We start from the raw sequence: 15,471 nt of genomic DNA, 5'->3' as shown, positions 1-15,471 counted from the left end.
CTCAGAGGTATGTGTACCTTGGGGCAGAGGCAGCCCACACGGGCTCTCTTGAGGGAGGACCCACCACGTGACCCACGAGTTGTACTGCACAGCTTCCAGCCTTCCCAGAAGGGACCCACAGCCGTTTGCTGGGGCGGCTGCATAAGAGTGAATGAAACATACCAGCTATTTTGGAGATTACTCGACTCTGGCTCTCAACTGATGTTACTCCCAGGAACTCACGATACCACCGTGCTCAGGGTGGGGACCAGTAAAGGAGTGTGGGATCAGGTCTGTCTCACGATGGGCTGGGTGGGCTCCCTGGTCCACTGATTGACTCTTCTGAGTTCCAGCACACATAGTCGGAATAGCAGCTCGATGAATTCCTCTTGTTGGTTCCGTGAACTATGGAGTTATTGGAGCTGGAAAGACCTAGTGGAGCCCCTAGAACTGTCCCCACCTATGAAAATAATAAACCAAAAGCAACATTGCATTTCTGGAGGGATTTAGGAGATTAATGCCATTTTCAAAGACTAGAAGGATGAAGGATAGTGATTCCTCTCCCATCGCCATGCACGCATCTCTCTGGCCTGGGCAGAAGACGATGGACCTTGGAGAATGACCGTCCAACTCCATCAGGTGGGATTGCAGTTGAACTCCCTTTACAATTGTTGTTTATTTACTAGAATAAATTAAAACAGTCCCTGATACGTGGTCCACAGCTGCTGATCTGGTGAATGCTCTTATCTTTGTACTTTTAGGTAAAGTCCACCAGAAGCAGTTTGTTTTCAGCTGGCCAGCCAATAATAACACTTCTACTGTCCTACTGCAAGGCTGTGTCAAATTACAGCTCTGTCATCATCTTGTCTGCAGATCCTTGACCTTTCCATTCCACAGTGCACCAGGCCGACCCACTGTGTTAAAGGCACCGTGCTCACTGCAGTGCTAAACAGGAATTACCAAATTCTTCACACAACTTTGTGAGACGCAGACGTGTCAGAAGGTTGGATGCAAGCCCCACAAGATTTCAGGATCCTGCCACCTTGGTGACATTTCTAGGGGTCTTGTGATCTGGCCCATGTTGATTTCCTTCCATGACTGTAGAAGAATTTCATCTGGCTTCTTCCAGCAAGAAAGAGGTGCAAAGCCGAACGGGGGAATTCTCTTGATTTTGGAGTCAGTATTAATTTCTACTGATCTGTTTCTCCTGCTAATTTACTAAGTACCCTGGCAAGCTGCCAGTTTTGAATGAGACTCAGAGCAAGGGATGGCTCTGCAGCTGTTGCAGGCCACTGCACGAGCTGCGCCCGCCACCAGCCATGGGAGTGCTGGATGGGTGTGCGTGAGAAGGGCTCGGGCGGGTCCTGAAGGCCTGGGGAAGTTGACGGTACATGATATACTGGAAGCATCCAAAAGTGGACAGTTATAGCCACGCTCACAGGTAGTCCCCTAAGAGCAGTGAAGGGAAATCTTCTCAAGAGATGGAACTTTGAGCAGTGCCCTTGTTTTTCCACTTGGTCAGAAATGAGAGTTGACTAGAAGCATGGAGCTGCATGGATTTTTAAGCAATAAGCAGAAGTTTAGTGGGACAAGATTGGAAATTTGTTGACAAGAAGGAAATGTTTGTGACTACATCTCTCAGAATAAGCACAGAGCATGGAGGAATGCACACTAAAGGGAAACTCAGCTGAGAGAGCCTTGACCATCCAATACACGAGATGACCATTCTTTGGACAGTGGTCCGCCTCTCCTTGCCATGAACCAAGTGGCCATGGTGACAAAGATGGAGGCTCTGCCTGATATCAAGACACAACCTGGCTGCAGCCTCTTCTGAGTGCCTGATCTTCCAACAGGAGAGTCCAACAAGGAGCCCCCATTACGGCAGCATTTACCAGGGAGACAGCCAACCACCTGGGTGGCAGGTCCAGCAGCATGGGACCAAGGCCATCCTGAAAGGGGCCGTGCTTTGTTCACACTGGAACTGGGTGCAGCTTTGCTTTCCAGTATTTCTGCCAAAACCACCACCTGCAGATTTAGCAAATGCCGTTATTGCTGTGATTGTGGTCCTCACAGCATTGCTACTGAACAGGGAACTTACTTTACAAAAGTGAAGCATGGCAGTAGACTTGTGCTCTTACAGTTTACTAGTTTCACCCTGCTCCCCATTACCTTGAAACATCTGTAGTGACAGGATGGTGGGTTGGTCTGGTGAAGACTCTTCTGGTGCCGCCTGAAGGGATCACCTGGAGGCTCAGGTAATGTCCTCCTGGGTGTGACTTATGCTTTGAATCACCAGCTAATAGCAATGGCCACACTCTCCTCACTGATTTTACTCCTATAGAATTACAGTGATTATCTGGAGAAGGGCATGGTGGGAGAGCTGTCCCTACCTGTACGACAGTAGTATCTGGTAGTGTCACTTCTGTAGTTAAGACCCTCGTGGGTCTCCGAATCGTGTGTGTGTTGGGGAGTAGGTGACAGGAATGGCTTCTCACGATTACGCCACAGACCAGCTAGCAAACATTAGCTTCTGGTCTCTGCAGTTGTGGACTCTGCTAGTTTAGAGGCAGTATTTACCAAGGGAGGAATGCATCTGTTAAGCTGTGAGCTGGAACTTGCATCTCACACTCTTGAATCAATGCGTAAGAGGGAGCTGACTGTAAGGTCAGAGTGATTGACTCTAGTGTTCCAGAGGAGACTGGGTTTCCCCAGCACTGTGGAGACAGGCAGGAAGGCTGGGGTCCTCCGTGGCGAGTCTGAGCACCCCGGTGTCCCGTGGCAGAGTGAACCGAAGACCACAATGCCCAGGATAGATGGGCTGGTGCTGGCACAGGATGCGGGTGTAACAGCTGTGACAACGCTCCTTCCCCACCTTCTGTCATAAGGGGTGACTGACGTACGGACCCACGGCCGCGCTCTGGATCCCCTGCTGTTTGCCCTGGCCCCGCGCTTCCTTCAGGCTGTGTCCCCCAGTGACTGAGCTCCATGGAGCTCAGAGCTCGGGCCCGTTATCTGCATACTTGGGGCTTCCTGATGGGCGACTGTGGCCTGAGGGCTGCCCATCACCCGGCCTGCCCTGTCTTGGACCCACGCTGCAGCCTCCAGCTCCACCCAAGACCTCCCCTCCTTCCTCCTTGCCTCCTAGGGGTCCAACCTACATCTTACCCCAGGCTCTCTCAGCCTCTTCTCTCTTTCTCCCCTTTTTCTCTCACACACATTTTCCCAAATAAATCTCTTACACATCTAATCTTATTTTTGTGACTGTTTCTCAGGAGATCCTAACTAACCCAAGGAACGCCAGGAGCCGGGAGTAGTCGGAGAACACAGGCAGTAAGGTGGGGCTCAGGGACAGTGGGCAGAGAGGGTGCTCACCTGTGTGCCGTGTGCTTGCAGGTGTGAAGGTTTGAAAGATGAGGGGACAATGATGCCAGCAAGGTCAACTGTGTTGGCAGAATACTGTTAAGTCAAATGGATGCTTTGAAAAGGAATAATGAGAAACAGATGATTGAAGACTATGGGTCGAGCCAGAGGGCCCCTTTTTAGCTACAGAAGGACCCCATTCATTGCACTGGCAGCAAGCAGGAGGTTGGAGGGTGAGGGTGTTTGGTCAGAGGAACTGGAATATGAAATGGACTGTGCAAGGGTTCACTGAGCAGGACACTTTTTTTGGGTTCCCCTGGCAAAGACCCTAGGTTATGCGCAAACTTACTGCTGGGGGTGGGGGGCGTGCTCTTAGAGGCCTGGGGAAAGTGATGGGCCACACTGAGCAGCGTGGAAGTGCTGGGGCAGCCCCGGGAAAGTGATGGAGCAAGGAATGCAGACGTAGGGATGCAGGAACCGATAACTGACATGAGGCTGAGAACCCCAACAGAGCACTGTGTTCCACAAGGGGGCTCGAGGGCACACCATTCACAGGGCCATCAGGGACGTGAGGGTCTGAGCGGTACCAGCATCACTAAGCACTTCATTGGTGGGTCTCCTCTGCAGGCCAGGACTAAAGGGAGGAGAGAGAGACAGAGTAATGCAGTAATAAAGCCTGAGGGAATGCCTAGCTCTAGGCACAAGTGATCACGGACCCAGAACCGCCCACTGGGCACTGAATCTGGGCTGACTTGGCAGCAGTCCGTTGTTGCCTGGAAGTGGTCCATTGATGACTGAGTCCAGACAGGACCAGCGAGCCCAAGTACACTGCAAGAGCTGGCGTCCCAACCCCCATCTTATCCACAACCATTGCATCAGGGCCCTTCCCCATGCTCACATCAGTTCAACCAACTCAAGGATGAGGAAGATCCCAAGCTTGATTTATGGGTGCACTGGCTCCGTCAGTGAGTGCAAGCCAGAATTTATGAGCGGCTGCCCATTTCAGAGGTTGCGGAAAGACTGGAGAGGGGACATTCTATACCTGCTCCTGGTCGGTGGTCCACAGGCTGGCTGCAGCCAGGGGCCTAGAAGGAAAAAGCCTGGAAGATTGGATACAAAAATGTCTGGAGCAGGGACCTGTGGACGGACAGAGGGGCATAGGCACAAGTATGAGGACGTTGAATCTCATGTTAACATCCAGCAGGAAGCTTGTACCCTGGAAGAGGCCCTGAACAAGCAAGTGGGTAAAATGTCCCAGCCAGGTGACACTGGCCAGCTTTCATCACACGGACACATGGACAGAATGGCCAGGGTAATGAGGTGAGCTACGTGTGCTCCCGATGGCACGGACCCCTGCTTTCCCAGACTCTTCCAGTTCACGCCACCTCTGAGTCCCTGGTATGGCCCCCCTCCTCAAGGACACCAGCAACTGGGTAGCGACTTGATGACATTCATCTTCCAATGGTCCATCCTTTCAGGAATGTACAGCCACCCACTGTGTAGTCAGCACCACTGCCCAGGGTGCCACTCCCAGCCTGGCCCCAGCCATGGAATCCTGCACAGAAGAGTAGCCAGCCAAGGGTGGGACCACTCCATAGCATAGGCGGTGCAGGAGTGGACCCCCACCACCCAGCAGGGGAGCAGCAGTGCCACCTGCTTCTGCAGGAGGAGGGCGAGTGGGAGGCCAGCTCCCCTTCAGTCTGCTGAAACCAGGGGTGGGTGTGTGCCCAGGGTAGGGTAGGAATGGGCAGAGAAGTCTTCTGTTGTTTGGTCATCCTTTTCCCATCCTTTGGCCTTGCTTGGAGCACTTTTGTTTATGCTGTTGGCGGGTGTGCTTTCTAGGGGAGACAGTAAGGAAACAGGGAACTCTCTGCAGAGGTCTTCCCCAAATCCCACGGAACTCAGGCAGCCCCCTGCTTCTTTGCAACTTCCAGAGTCTTCTTTTGTTTCTTTTGAGTCATGTCCAGGGTTTTTAGTAGAAAGAGGGAGAATCTTCGAGGAAGGGAACTACTGTATTTTGGCAGAACCAGACGTCTCCTGGAGTATAATTTGATTATCTTAATATTTTCCAAGTCTCAGGTGACTTTGCTTCTTCCATTCCTGACATTTGTTATTTGTACCTTTTCTTTCTTTTTGTTCTTGGTCAGTCCATCAGATTTATAATTTTCACTGTGACATCTCATTTGTCCCCCGGGGATATTTGGAATTCTATTAATTTGCAACATATGGAGGCTTTTTACTTAGCTCCTCTTACTGATTTATAGTTTAATTGAACTGTTGTCAGGAATTACAATCTGGATGATGTCAGTTCTTTACAATGTGTTGAGACTTCCTTTATGGCTCAGCATAAAGTCATTGTTTATAAATTTTCCACATGTGCTTGTAAAAAAATATGTATTCTGTAATTTTTTTAGGAAGAATTATGTACATGTCCACTAGGTCAACTTTGTTAATTAAGTTATTCAGGTTGGTAAAATGTCTCTGAGTATTTTGTCTCCTATTCATTTTGCCAGTTACATATAAAAATACTACCCTATAAATTATAGTATATATTCTTATCAAGATCTAATGTTTATTTTTTTACTATTTTATATCCTTATAGTTTTAAGACATAAAACATAAAGATATTTTCAATCAAATGAAAACTGAAAAAAATCACCACCAGTAGAAATTCACTAAAAGAGATACCAAAAAGTATTCTTCGGGCAGAAGAAATATGATTTTCAATGAAAATGAAAGAAGGAATAAAAAACCAATAAAATAGCAGATACAGGGATATAGCTAAATGAATAATGACTATCAGAAAAGTAATAGTCAAGACTTGTCAGATATGAAACACGTAGAATTAAAATATTTTAAATAATGGATATACATAAGGAAGAGGTAAATGGAGTTAAATCGTACTATGGCTTTGCCTGTACAGTGATAAAAGCATCAATAAATATTACGTCTTAATAAGGCAACTACTTATGTATACTACAGTCTGTAGGGTACCGTTTCTCTATATGAAATTCTAAGTTGGCATTAATTTTCCTTCAGCACATTTATGCTATTCAGCTGTCTTCAGAATTCCATGGTTTCTTTTGATACCAAAAGAAGAATTATACATTCTGTCCATCTTCTTTTGTTGCCTTTGGCAGGAAGGTTTTTCTAAATTATCCAATCTGCCAATTCAGGAATGTGAAGTTCTTAGCTTTAAAAAGAAGATTTTTGGTTTTTATTTATTTTTAAAGAAGTCTTCCTCCATGCTACGGTGGAGGAACCTCTAGTGGAAGTTTGCACTTAAGGTATTTACTTACTGTTAGACCCTATTTCTAGTTACATAGTTTAATGAGCATTGCATTTAATTATATATATATATTCTGGCTGCACTGGGTCTTTGTTGCTGTGCATGGGCTTTCTCTAGTTACAGTGAGTGGGGGCTACTCTCCATTGCAGTGTGGGCTTCTCATTGCGGTGGCTTCTCTTGTTGTAGAGCACGGGCTCTAGGCGCGCGGGCTTCAGTAGTTGTGACACGCGGGCTCAGTAGTTGTGGCTCAAGGGCCCTAGAGTGCAGGCTCAGTAGTTGTGGCACACGGGCTTAGTTGCTCCGCAGCATGTGGGATCTCCCTGGACCAGGGCTCGAACCCGTGCCCCCTGCATCGGCAGGCGGGTTCTTAACCACTGCGCCACCAGGGAAGTTCCACATTTAATTTTAGAAGCAACACAATGAAAATGTATTGTCATCACAGTCTGTACCGTGAGGCAAGTTTATATTATAGATACTACTTCAGTGTAATGTCCATCCTTTATTTTAATAAGAAGCGAAAGTCATAGTATATATTGAAATAAGCCTCAAGGATTATATTTAAATAATTCAAAATATTTATAGCATTTTGAGTATTTTTTAATGACACATATTATTCTTGTTTAATTTACTTTAAAAGACTGAACTATTTCAAAAGTATTCCTTTAAATGCAACTCTGTGTGGAAGTGCAAAACCCAGCTTAAAAAATAGTTTACTTTAAGAATCAGCTCGACCCACATACCCATGAAACAATACATACACATTGGACCTAATCATATAAATTCAACATCACATATAATTAAAGTATTATAAAACATTTTCTTGGCAGATATCATATATAAATAGGATAAAGTCTAAGATATTATATGTTTTAAATTTAAACATTTGAGAGGCATAGAATAGGGAAAAAATGAGTCCTAAATTAAGACATTCACTTTTACTTAATTAGAATCTTTAAAAAAAGTTTTATTATAAAATATTGACTATATTCCCTGTGCTGTACATTAATTACATCCCTGTGACTGATTAGTTTCATAACTGGTAGTTTGTATCTCTTAATCCCCTTCACCTATCCTGCCCCTCTCCTCAACCCTCTCCCCTCTGGTACCCACAAGGTTGCTCTCTGTGAGTCTGTTTCTGTTTTGTTTGTTCACTTATTTTGGTATTTAAATTCCAAATATAATTGAAAACATACTGTACTTGTCTTTCTCTCACTTATTATTTGTCTTTCTCTGACTTATTTCACTGAGCATAATACCCTCTAGGTCCATCCATGCCGTTGTAAATGTCAAAATTTCATTCTTTCTTATGTCTGAGTAATATATATATATATATATATATATATATATATTTCTCATCTCCTTTATGTATTCATCTGTCCATATCTTGGCTATTGTAAATAATTCAGTGAACATGAGGGTGCATATATTTTTTAAATTTAGTGTTTTCATTTTCTTTGGATCGATACCCAGGAGCGGGATTGCTGAATCATATAGTAGTTCTATTTTTAGTTTTTTGAGGAAACACCATACTGTTTTCCCTGGTGGCTGAACCAATTGGCATTCCTACCAGCAGCACACGAGGGTTCCCTTTTTTCCACATCATCACCAACACTGAATCGTTGTCTTTTTCATAATAGCCATTCTGACAGGTGTAAGGTGATATCTCACCGTGCCTTTGAATGTCACGTCCCTGACAGTTAGTGATGCTGAGCATCTTTTCATGTGACTGTTGGACTTCTGGATGTCTTCTTTGGAAAAATGTCTATTCAGGTCTTCTGCCCATTTTTTTAATCAGATTTTTTGTTTCTTTGTTTGATATGGAGTTGTATAAGTTCTTTATATATTTTGGATATTAACCCCTTACTGGACATATTCTTTCCAAGTATTTTCTCCAAAATGTCTTAATCTCAATAGTCTCGTATTTCCAATGTGTTAAGCGGTGAACACTTTTTTTTTTTTTTTTTTTCTTCCCGGACCGGGGCACGAACCCGGGTCCCCTGCATCGGCAGGCGGACTCCCAACCACTGCGCCACCAGGGAAGCCCAGCAGTGAACACTTTTATATGGACCTTGTGCCATATAAATATGATCTATTCTAGCCTGTGTTTTACAAATATTAACTCATTTAATTACCTTAAGGGTTGGCACTGCAGTCTCTGTTTTACTGATGAGCAGGGTGAGAGTTGGAGGTAGGTAGCATGGACTTGGTTAGCATTCAGTAAGTGGTGGGGCTGGGGTTAGAACCAGCCTCCAGTGGCCATAAAACAAAGAGATTGCAAACATCTATTAAGGATAAATGTTCAAAGGCTGCTCTGGCCTTTGTTTCTGGTGATTTTGATTCTGTGGATGTGGAATAAGGCCTAGGCCAGGGATGGGACCCACTTGCCTATGCCTTTTCACTCCTACCATCCTCTGCTGGTCCCAGATCCATCCCTCCAACTAGCATGTTCTAGCCCTTGTTCCTAAAAGCATCACGGGCATTCCCTTTAGATCAATTTCCTCGTCTCCTTTTCCCCAACGGGAATTCCCCAAGTATCTTCAACACTGAGCATGATATTCTCTGTCTGTCAGATAAGCAGGAAAAACGGTGGTCGGAGAATTCTTCATTGTTACACTTGGTAGATAAAGTCAGTGCTGTCGGATAAACTTGCACGGGACATGAACACTTACAGGCAGACTCGCTGTCACTAAAGGACTTTAAAAATACATCATCACTCTCAGTCTATAGGAACACTGTGTGTAATTCATAAATGTAGTAAATACAGTCCCTGCAACAGTCTGTTAAAGATGAGAACAGGAACCTATGGTTTTATACTCATCTGGTACCTTGTAAATCATCACACATATTTGTAAATGACGCCATTTAAAATAATTTGATTTGGGTTTTTTTTTTTCATTTTCAAATACTGGGTCTGTGGAATCAGTGTCTAAACTTATTTTTTTAATTAATTCAAATAAGTAGTAAATAACACAATTAAATACATATGTGTATATATGCATGCTTATACTTAAAGCTATGAGCAAACAGTAACAGACTTTATGAATTTACAGAGACAAATTAGAGTGACAGAGTCCTGAGTAGCATCTCTCTCAGTCTGCTCCACACACCTTTTACAGCTTCCATCTGTCTTTCTTTGATGTCGGACATCAACCTTTGATTCTTACTTCAGTGTCACTATTTGTAAGATCTGTCTTTTTTATGGTATTGATCCAAAAGAAATGCCTACCCAGTGATGCATTGCTGCTTTTGTCTTTTGCTTGTTTTGTTTCAATCTGATCCTACTTATATTTACATTTGTACTTCAGATCTCGGTGAATTCAGAGGGTAAATGTTTAACCATGTGTTTAGATGCACGCATGTATGGGAAGAAGCTTCCAGCTGGAAAATACAGATAGTTCTGAGGAAGATATTGAGGGAAATGATCTCTCCCAAAGACTACTTTTTAAAATGTATTTTCTTTATTTTTTTAAGAAAGGGATTCATTATATACTGTCATTTTTGAGCCTTTAAATCATATTCCTCGATATTTTAAAGGTTTCTAACACACTTTAAAATCTATATTAGTCTAAATTTCAACCTTTCCATTTCGGTTCCAGACCCAAATTAGTCATTCCCTTTACGTTCCCCCCTTATTAGTATATAACATTATCTGTCCTTTCAAGAGTAGGTATGTTGTTTATTGTACTAAAAAAGCCCATTATGTTTCTTTTAAAGGCACTTTTTTTTAATTGAAGTATAGTTGATTTACAATGTTGTGTTAATTACCGCTGTACAGCAAAGTGATTCAGTTATACATATATATATATATATACATTCTTTTTTAATATTATTTTCCATTATGGTTCATAAGGTAATACTGAATAGAGTTCCTTGTGCTATACAGTAGGACCTTGTTGTTTATCCATCCTGTATCTAAAAGCTTACATCTGCTCACCCCAGCCTCCCACTCCATGCCTCCCCTAACCCCCTCCCCCTTGGCCACCACCAGTCTGTTCTCTAAAGACATTTAGTTTTTACATAAATAGAGGACAAATTTTGATTCTTACTTCAGTGTCGCTCTTTGTAAGATCTACATTTTTGTGGTATTGATTTACCATAATTAATCCAAACCTACAAAAAGATCAATTGGAAATCATATTTTATATGAAGCTCCTTTATTGCACTGATGCCTATTTTTAAGTAGGAATGCTTTCTTCTAGAGAAAACAGGGAGGGTGGGAGCTGCTGGACTGACCTGGCCAGGGTCTGCCGACTGCTGCCCAGAGGGACCTTCTCACCCCCTCAACCACTCCCACTGCCACTGGAATTGTTTGCACTGGGGACAGTCTTTGGTTTTGTTTTGAGAATAGCATGTGCTTTGAAATCACAGATTTAGTACCATGTTGGGTTGGCAAAAAAGTGTCTTCAGTTTCTAGGTAAAAATAAAAGACACATTTTTCATTTTCACCAAGAACTTTATTGAACAGCATATTTACCTTTTTGTTCCACTACCTCCTGCCGTTTTTCAGGCAACTTCATAATTCCATCTTCCCAAAACTTTTTATCTTTTTGAGCAAAGAACTGTTCCAGGTGCCTTTTACAGTCTTCCAAGGAATTGACATTTTTTCCATTAAGAGAATTTTATAAAGACCAAAATCAGTGGAAATCCAAAGGTGCAATGTCTGAATACAGCGGGTGAATCAGAACTTCCCAGCCAAGCTGCAACAGTTTTTGCCTGCTCATCAAAGAAACATGCGGTCTTGCGTTATCCTGATGGAGGAGTATGCGTTTTCTGTTGACTAATTCCGGACACTTCGTCGAGTGCCACTTTCAGTTGGTCTAATTGGGAGCAGTACTTGTTGGAATTAATTGTTTGGTTTTCTGGAAGGAGCTCGTAATAGAGGATTCCTTTCCAGTCCCACCATATACACAACATCACCTTCTTTGGATGAAGAGCCAGCCTTTGGTGTGGTTGGTGGTGGTTCATTTTGCTTGCCCCACGATCTCTTCCGTTCCACATTATGGTACAGTATCCACTTTTCATCACCCATCACAATTTGTTTTAAAAACAGAACATTTTCATTACATTTAAGTAGAGAATTATAAGCCGAAATACAGTCAAGATGGATGTTTTCGCTTAACTTATGTGGAACCCAAACATCAAAGTGATGAACATAACCAAGCAGGTGCAGATGATTTTCAATGCTTGATTTGGACATTCTGAGTATGTCGACTGTCTCCCGCGTAGTATAATGTTGATTGTTCTCCATGTCTCGATTTGATCGCTATCAACTTCAACTAGTCTACCCCACTGGGGAGCATCATCCAGCAAGAGATCTCTGGCACGAAACCTTGCAAACCACTTTTCACACATTCGATCAGTCACAGAAGCTTCTCCATACACTGCACAAATCTTTCTTTGCATTTCAGTTGCATTTTTACCTTTCTTGAAATAATGAAGCATAATATGCTGAAACTGTTGCCTTTTATCTTCCATCTTCAATATTAAAATGGCTACACAAAAATTCGCCAATTTTGCTGTCTTTTTTAAAATGCACGCTGATATGATAGTTGTCAGATACAATCTAACAAAATTGTTTCGAATGAAGTTAAAGACAACTAAGCACTAGTAGAGCCATTTTATGGAAATAAAAGAACGAACCTTTTGGCCAACCCAATATAATGTGTGAAGATTATAATTAATTTATGTGAGTTAAATTAAACTGAAGTTTACGAGAATTAAATGAAAAAATGCGTGCAGAGTATAACTAACCCAAGAAGACACTTAATACCTTTTGAAAGTCATTGGTTCCATACAGTCTTAACCTCATAATTCAATCTCTACTGTATATCAGGAGGTAGCGAGATTTTTTATTTTAAATTATAAATGATGATACTGATACAAGTTAATGACTTTATGCAAAAGTTCAAAGTGGAATTTAATGTCATCCCTGTTTTTGCTGACTTAAGGACTCTGTAGGTGTCCTAGACCAAGAGTTCCATTGGCCCAAAGGCCATACCTTTCTTGGTCATCCAGGCCTAAACCATACTTGACCTATAGGATACACTCAAGAAATATCTGTAACATGATATCACTGGTTAAAGGAGGTCAGCTGATACTCCTCCGGAAGAACACTTGATGCAGGTGGTACCACCCATTCCAGCCCTGACTGTGCCCCATGCAGGGAAATGGGACCAGACAGACGTGGTCTTGGTTCTATCACTGAAACTCAGACACGTCATCTACCACGTCTTAATTTCCACATTGAGACAGCAAAGTTGACAAAAGGAAGAAATCAGATGAGAGAATCTGAGATATCTATTATAGTACATGTCATATAATCGGAACACAGTAAATGGCAGCTTACTTCATTTAGTTTCAGGAAAGTGGGTCCTGATATTTGGTCATATTTTATAAATTTCAATGTAAGGACCATACCTAAACAAAGACATAAAAACCACTACTGATGCTTGAATACTCTTTTAACAAGAGATCTAGATATAGTTTGGTTAGGAGCAAAAGTATACAACAGACATTTAGAATAGGGAGTCATATTTTGTGAGGAATTACCTTTCAGTCTCACAACTGTCGAGATTGCCATAGTAGAATTAGGGGACTCTGTGGCTGTTCGTTCCCTATATTTGTGTGGATTAGAGAGGAAGAGCATTTTGGAAATTCCTGTCGAATTTCTGAAGGCTCTGCTTTAAAGTCCTAGGCTCTGATATAAAGCACAGTCTGTTTTTTGTTTTTGTTTTTTTTTTTTAAATCTCTATTGGAGTATAATTGCTTTACAATGTTGTGTTGTTAGTTTCTGCTGTATGACAAAGTGAATCAGCTATACCTATACATATATCCCCATATCTCCTCCCTCTTGCATCTCCTTCCCCCCCTCCCTATCACACCCATCTAGGTGGTCACAAAGCACTGAGCTGATCTCCCTGTGCTATGTGGTTGCTTCCCACTAGCTGTCTATTTTACATTTCGTAATGTATATATGTCCATGCCACTCTCTCACTTCGTCCCGGATTACCCTTCCCTCTCCCCGTGTCCTCAAGTCCATTTTCTATATCTGCGTCTTTATTCCTGTCTGCCCCTAGGTTCTTCAGAACCCTTTTTTTTTTTTTTTTGGATTCCATATATATGTGTTAGCACACAGTATTTGTTTTTCTCTTTCTGACTTACTTCACTCTGCATGACAGACTCTAGGTCCATCCACCTCACTACAAATAACTCAGTTTCCTTTCTTTCTGTGGCTGAGCAATATTCCATTGTATGTATGTGCCACATCTTCTTTATCCATTCATCTGTCGATAGACACTTAGGTTGCTTCCATGTCCTGGCTATTGTAAATAGTGCTCTAATGAACATTGTGGTACATGACTCTTATTGAGTTATGGTTTTTTCAGGGTATATGTCTAGTAGTGGGATTGCTGGGTTGTATGGTAGTTCTATTTTTAGTTTCTTAAGGAACCTCTATACTGTTCTCCATAGTGGCTGTATCAATTTACATTCCCACCAACAGTACAAGAGGGTTCCTGTTTCTCCACACCCTCTCCAACATTTATTGTTTGTAGATTTTTTGATGAAGGCCATTCTGACCAGTGTGAGGTGATACATCATTGTAGATTTTTTTTAATTAATAAATTAATTTATTTATTGGCTGTGTTGGGTCCTCATTGCTGTGTGTGGGCTTTCTCTAATTGCGGTGAGTGGGGGCTACTCTTTGTTGCAGTGTGCTGGCTTCTCATTGCAGTAGCTTCTCCTGTTGCGGAGCGTGGGCTCTAGGAGTGCAGGCTTCAGTAGTTGCAGCATGTGGGCTCAGTAGTTGTGGCTCGCAAGCTCTAGAGCACAGCCTCAGTAGTTGTGGTGCATGGGCTTAGTTGCTCCGTGGCATGTGGGATCTTCCTGGACCAGGGCTCGAACCCGTGTCCCCTGCATTGGAAGGCAGATTCTTAACCACTGAGTCACCAGGGAAGTCCCCTCATTGTAGTTTTGATTTGCATTTCTCTAATGATTAGTGATGTTGAGCATCCTTTCATGTGTTTGTTGGCAATCTGTAGATCTTCTTTGAAGAAATGTCTATCTAGGTCTTCTGCCCATGTTTGGATTGGGTTGTTTGTTTTTTTGATATTGAGCTGCATGAGCTGCTTGTATATTTTGGAGATTAATACTTTGTCAATTGCTTCATTTGCAAATACTTTCTCCCATTCTGAGGGTTGTCTTTTCATCTTGTCTATGGTTTCTTTTGCTCTGCAAAAGCTTTTAAGTTTCATTAGGTCCCATTTGTTTATTTTTGGTTTTATTTCCATTTCTCTAGGAGGTGGGTCAAAAAGGATCTGGCTGTGATTTATGTCATACATTGTTCTGCCTATGTTTTCCTCTCAGAGTTTTATAGTGTCTGACCTTACATTTAGGTCTTTAATCCATTTTGAGCTTATTTTTGTGTATGGTGTTAGGGAGTGTTCTAATTTCATTCTTTTACATGTAGCTGTCCATTTTTCCCAGCACCACTTATTGAAGAGGCTGTCTTTTCTCCTTTCTATATTCTTGCCTCCTTTATCAAAGATAAGGTGACCATATGTGCATGGGTTTATCTCTGGGCTTTCTATCCTGTTCCATTAATCTATATTTCTGGTTTTGTGCCAGTACCATAGTGTCTTGATTTCTGTAGCTTTGTAGTATAGTCTGAAGTCAGGGAGCCTGATTCCTCCAGCTCCGTTTTTCTTTCTCAAGATTGCTTTTGCTATTCGGGGTCTTTTGTGTTTCCATACAAATTGTGAATGTTTTTGTTCTAGTTCTGTGAAAAATGCCATTGGTAGTTTGATAGGGATTGCATTGAATCTGTAGATTGCTTTGGGTAGTAT

The sequence above is a fragment of the Phocoena phocoena genome, chromosome 9, assembly GCF_963924675.1.
Source record: "Phocoena phocoena chromosome 9, mPhoPho1.1, whole genome shotgun sequence".
Lineage (NCBI taxonomy): Eukaryota > Metazoa > Chordata > Mammalia > Artiodactyla > Phocoenidae > Phocoena > Phocoena phocoena.
The sequence above is the reverse complement of the archived record's forward strand: the minus strand, read 5'-3'. Positions refer to the sequence as shown.